This window comes from Terrapene carolina, unplaced genomic scaffold (genome assembly GCF_002925995.2).
Source record: "Terrapene carolina triunguis isolate 2854851 unplaced genomic scaffold, T_m_triunguis-2.0 Scaffold17, whole genome shotgun sequence".
In the NCBI taxonomy this organism is placed as follows: domain Eukaryota; kingdom Metazoa; phylum Chordata; order Testudines; family Emydidae; genus Terrapene; species Terrapene triunguis.
The window spans coordinates 3,745,122-3,751,292 of NW_020664368.1; positions in this window are offsets into that span (position 1 = coordinate 3,745,122).

A 6,171-nucleotide genomic window follows, 5' to 3' on the forward strand; every position below is an offset into this window, starting at 1 on the left:
CAGTTCATCCAGTTCTCCCAGCTGACAGGAAGAGGTGGGTGAAGTGTCATCAAACCTAGGAGAGGCTGTTACCTTAATGGAGAACTACGTGGCAGTTGATGGTCCAGCTTTGACAACATCTAAGACAGGGACCTCTGGAACAAGGATGCCAACCCCTTCTCAGGGCCATGCTAGGAGGGGCGGCTGAGGGTGGCTGAACAGGGCTTTCCCCCCTTTGGGTTGCTTCTGCCTAGAAGACAGGATCCAGACACCAAGGCAGAGTGGAGAGGAGACTGGGGTCACCGAGAGGAGTATGCCTCCCTAGGAGGCCCCATGGCCCTGAAAACAAGCCAGCCAACCATGACCCTGAAGGGGAGCTGCTTCAAGTGTGGGCAGGAAGTTGCATTTTAGGTGGGAGTGCATTTTAGGTGGACTGCAGCTATGGGTGGGCATGGACGGCAGTCACCAGAACCCATAAGTGAGGCCTGGCCAAGATGCTTCTGCCAGGACAGGTTATTAGCACTGAAGTGACGGGCCTGGTGGACTCCAGGTGTAGTCAAACCATTGTACAGGTAAGCTCTGTAGAGTCCACTAACTTGCTGGATGCCCCATCTACCTCCAGTGTATCCATGGGGAAGTACAACCCCCCCATGACAAAAGTGCAACTGAGAGTAGGAGGCCACACTGAAACTTCCTGGTCTGCTTAGCAGCCACCCTGGCCTACCCAGTAATTTTAGAGCAGGACTGAAGATGGTTTGGGGAACTCCTGAAGCAGTTGAGCAGAGCCCCCCCACCCCCAATGGAAACTAACCCAGGCCCAAAAATGAGGGGGCTTGTGGGCCAAGACAAGATGGAAGACCCTGGAAAGGGCCCATCCAGACAGCCAGAAACACTAACCTGGCAATCTGCTAGCCCTAGGACATCTGAAGAAGTAAGCCACAGGGAGCTATCTGAAGATGAGGACTTCATGTGGTAACAACAAGAGGACCAGACTTTGAGCCAGGCATGGGAGCAAATAGCTGTTGCCGATGGGAAAGAGGGTGAAACCCAACGGTTAAAGCAATGGCCTCACTTCTAGTTCCAGAATGAGCAATTCTACTGAGTGACACAGTAGACCCCAATCCCAAGAAATAAAAGTTCCATCAGAGTTTTCTCTACCTAACCCACTCTGTCATCTGCTGGGCACTTGGGGAGAGAAAAGACAGTAGACAGAGTGGCCCTTTGGTACTTCTGGATGGAGATCCACTCAGAAGTTCACAATTTCTGTACCTTGTGCCCAGAATGCCAGCTAGCAGGGCCCAAAGGGATGCCAAAGGCCTCACTGGTTCTACTCCAAAGGCATACCCTTTGCACAGATAAGAATTAATCTAGTGCCCCTCAAGAAGAGCATATCAGGGTACCATCACATATTAGTGATAGTGGACTCTGCGACATGGTACCCGCAAAGCCTTCCTGCTATCCATGACAAATGCACCCACCATAGCAAACGAACTCATGAAGGTCTTTGCGAGGGTCAGAATACTAAGCGAAATACTTACAGACCAGAAAATCCAACATCTCATCCAAACTTATTCAGGAATTGTGCAAATTGCTGAGGATCAAAGTACTCAAGACGTCCCCCTGCCATCCGCAGACAGATGGACTGGTTCAATGGGACCCTGAAGGCCATGTTGAGGAAATTTGTCAACACAGACCCACAGAAACGGGAGCAACTGCTATCAACATTGCTATTCACCATACAGAAGCGTCCCTCAGGCCTCCACAGGGTCCTGGCCCTTTGCACTTTTATATAGGAGACATCCCTGGGGGATTTTGGACCTCCTCTCGGAAGCCTGGGAGGAACAGGATCATGGGCTTCTTTCACTACATGCTCCAACTACAGGAACGGCTGAAGATGCTAGAGAGCTACGCTAAGGAAAACCTTTTGAAAGCCCAGCAAGTCCAGGAATGTACCTACAACAATGGAGCACAGCTGTGAATGTTTGAACTGAGTCATTGGTGGTGGTGTTACTCTCAACGCCAGAGTCAAAATTATTGGCCTGGTGGCAGGGGCCGTTTGAAGTGGTAAGGAGGGTTGGGCCAGTTGACTATGAAATCTGACAGCTCAGGAAAGAGAAGGAGATGCAAATTTATCATGTCAAAGTCCTGAAGGCCTGGAAGAGCCTTCCAATAGCCATGTACCTTTCCCCAAACTAAAACCCATAACATTCCTGGGCCCAACCCCCATGTCAATGGGATTGGAGCTCAGCCCAACATAGCAACCCCAAATACTGCAGCTGACTCAGGCCTTCCCTACTGTGTCCTCAGCCCTCCCAGGGAGGATGTACCTCACTCACCACCACATCACAGTGACACCTGGACAGAGGGTAAGCTAGAATCACCAACCCCTGCTGAAAAAGATGTGAGAGACAGTTTGTGAAGAGCTCCAAGCTATGTTGACCTTGGTTATCATCAGAGTCCCACAGTGAGTAGGGCTCTATCATGCTGGTGCCAAAAACCAACTGCTCGACGAGGTTCTGCATAGACTTTAGAAAGGCCAACATGATGTCAAGGTTCAATGTTTTACCTGCTATTAGTGAGACTGGGCAACACTGATTACATCTCCATACTGGATTTAATCAAAGGATACCGATAAATCCCCCAATGAGGGCATCCTGGGAAGACAGACTTCCCTACTCCATTCAGCCCCTATCAATTTGTAACAATGCCCTTGTGCCTATATGGGGCAGCTGTCATCTTTCACTGACTGATGAACCAGATGCTGCGGCCCCATGACTAATACAGCCATCTATATTGACGACCACTTACAGCACATCACTGCAGTCACCCAAGCCCTAGAGAAGGTGGGGCTTACTACAAATCCTGCCAACCGCCATACCTTGGATACACCCTGGGGCAAGGCCAGCTACACCCCCTGGGGTGGATAAGGTCCAGGCACTCACTGATTGCCCAATCCCATCAACCAAGAAGTAGGTGTGGTGTTTCCTAGGCCTGGACAGCTCTTATGGACAGTTTGTACCTGACTTTGCCACAATAGTCATCATCCTCCCCCCACCTCCTGACCTGGTGAGAGGTACTTGTTCCAGGAAGGTGCAATGGACCAAGGCATGCAACAAGGCCTTCAAGAACTTTGAATAACTAGCTAACCCAGGCGCCAGTCCTTTTCCACCCCAACTTTTCAACACCTTTCATTCTTCAAATGGACACAGCCAAAGTGGGTCTCAGGAATGTGTTATCCCAAGAGGTAGAAGACGAAGAACATCTGATATATCTGAGTAGAAACCTGTTCCCACAGGAGGTGAACTATTCAATGAGCAAGGAGGCATCCCTGGCTGTGAAATGGGCCATAGAGACCCTAGCTAGGAGTAGTTTATTTTTTGTCAAGATCCAAATGTCTTGGTCAAGATATAATCAAGGGCCAATGTTTCCAGAGAAACATTATTGAACAGGGACACTTAGTGTGAACACACACATTACACAACATTGTACCCAGCCAATTGCCTATATTTTGAGTGAATTAAATGAAAAATAAAATCAAACCATTACTTAAAAATAACCTCCAAGAAAAATGTAATAAATCTAAGACTTTGAGAAAGTACTTAAAATGTCAAATATATGCAAATATTAGCATTAAAACACTTTCAGAAAAACTATTTTAAGTTTTGAATTTGTTTTGAGTTTACAAAGAATATCAACTTTGGTTTTGTCAAATAAAATGATTGTAGGCATATAACCCTCCTCCCTCAGTCACCCAGCCAGAGAGTAGGGTGACCACATTTCCCTAAATTGAAAAAGGGACACAGGGCTGACCTGAGCCACCTGGCATTGCCATTCACTTCCCCCCCCTTCTCCCCCCCGCAAAAAAATGTTCCCCCATGCCCCCAATTGAGCCAAGTAGCAGAGATGGGGCAGGAGAAATTGATATGGGCTGGGATCTGGGCAGCCAAGCAGGGTGAGTGTGAGTACTTTTGAGCTCAGAGCCAGGAGGTGAAGCTATTGGACTACGATCCAGCTAGCAATGCAATGCCCCTTTGGCAGCTGAGATAGCAGAGGGGCAGGAAGGAGACTCCAAATAGCAGCCCTTTGGAGGTGCGGGGAGGCCGGGATGTGGCAGAAGCAGGTGAATGAGGCAGACTGGGGAGTGAAAGAGGTCAGTTGGGACCGGGGGGGCTGGAGAGGGCTCCAAGGAGGGGCTCCCCCAAGGATGAGGACATGAGGCTGGGGTGGGGAGCTCCAGGAACAACTGAAGGGCAGAGGGCACAAGGCCAGGGAAGGTCTGGGGGGGCTGCACCAGCCCAAGTGCCCCAGCCCAAATGGATGCTGGAGGACGCAGTCGAACAGTTACCAGCCAGATTGCCTAGTCACAGCTCCATGGTGCAGCTAGCCCTGCGATCTCCACAGAACACAGAGAAGAATTTGAATTAGGGCCCCTACAGTACTGCCCTCTGATTGGGCTGCAGAGTGAGCATGTGATACCTCATCACTCCCTGATTGGAGGGGCAGGGTGTAGCAGACATTAGGCTGTCTGCAAGGTAGGGGTGTGGGGCACGCTGCTGTAGCTACGCAAGCAGCCGCCCGGGGACACAATAGTGCCCTACAGCCTGGCCCAGCCGCAGCAGCCTTGCGCTGGGGAGCATGGCTCTGCAGAGTTCCAGCTCTGGCTCAGCTTCAGCCTGTGCAGGCCATTGAAAAGCATCTGGCAATCCAGATTTGGCCCACAGCCCACTTATTAACTACCCCTGCCCTGTGCTATTACCAACTAGGGAATTCCTCCTTACTCATTATGGACCACACCCTTCTTCATAGAGTTTAGCCAACTGAGGACACCAATGCCCAGATCATGAGACAGTACCTCGCTCTGCAGTCTTACTGCCACCACCACATGCAAATGCCCATTCCCCCCCTTCAGAATAGAGGAGGAAGACCCACTACTGGGTCCTAGCCTGAGAGGGAGGGTGTGTGATGGTGAACTAAGGGTTAATGAGCAGCTCTGAGCCTGAAGGACTTGCCTAGCTGTACCTGTTGAGCATGCTAACAGTGGAGGCTGAGCTCAAAAGGGAGCAGCTCAGCTCAGTGTCTAGGCAGACAGAGCAGGAGAGCAGTCGTGCTAAAAGCTCCAGCAGACACGCCGCTGGGGCTAAATGTGGCCAGGACCAGGCCCCACCACCAAGCCACCACAGGCCCTTCGCCCATGAGGGACAGGAATGATGGACCACAACTGACTGACTGCTCTCCAGAGGGTTTTCCTCTGAGGGGATGCTGGGGACATTCAGATGCAGACCAGTGGCACTAATGGAGGAACTGAAGCCACAATAGGAAGTGACCCAGGGAGAGGCAGAGGAGTGCTGCCCCCCGGAGGCACTCTTGAACTACGGTATTACTCACAGGGCCCTGAGTTGGAAACCAGTGGAGCAGGGAGGGCTTGGGTTCCTCTACCCCCAGCCACTGCCACTTACCAGGTTCAGACTTCAATTACTCACAGAAGCACAAAAAGGAAAAAAAGAGGGGAAAAAAATAAGCCACACAGTCTCTTTTCTTTAGAAATGTATTTTGTAACAAAATATTAACATTCAAAAGAAATGTGTATTGTACAATATAAAATAATTGCTACTGAATTCAGCTTGGTTGCTTCAGTAAATAAACCTCTGAGGAGGTGTAAAAACATGTTTGGTATTATACAAAAATTCTACTACAGGATTTACAAATTGTAGGAAAAAATGCATGTTCAATAATTACATAAATACTCTTGACAGATTTCTATGTCCCATTATGTACTCTTTTTACCTTCCCGGTTTGAAAGGGATCTGGTGACCAACCTTCTGGTCTAATTATTCATGACAGTTTGATTTTCTATAATACTGAAAAGTTTAACAGAAATCTATTAAGTTAAAAAGAAAGAATATATTACATTTGCTAATTGCAAACAATCTTTTAGCTGCAATTTTCCCATTGGGATTAACAAAGTGCACCAGTTAAACATACATTAAAAACAGTTTAAAAACATTAAATATACAACAGCAAGAGATTTTAAATATTTTGTATCAAACACTATAGGACAAATATAATTTACAATTTTTTTGCACAAAACATTACATCTGAAATATAACTTTAGATATTACAGACTATAAAAATACATATTTTGCCTCTTAAAAAAGTATTTGCAGGTTCTGGCACAATGTAACAGTTCAAAGG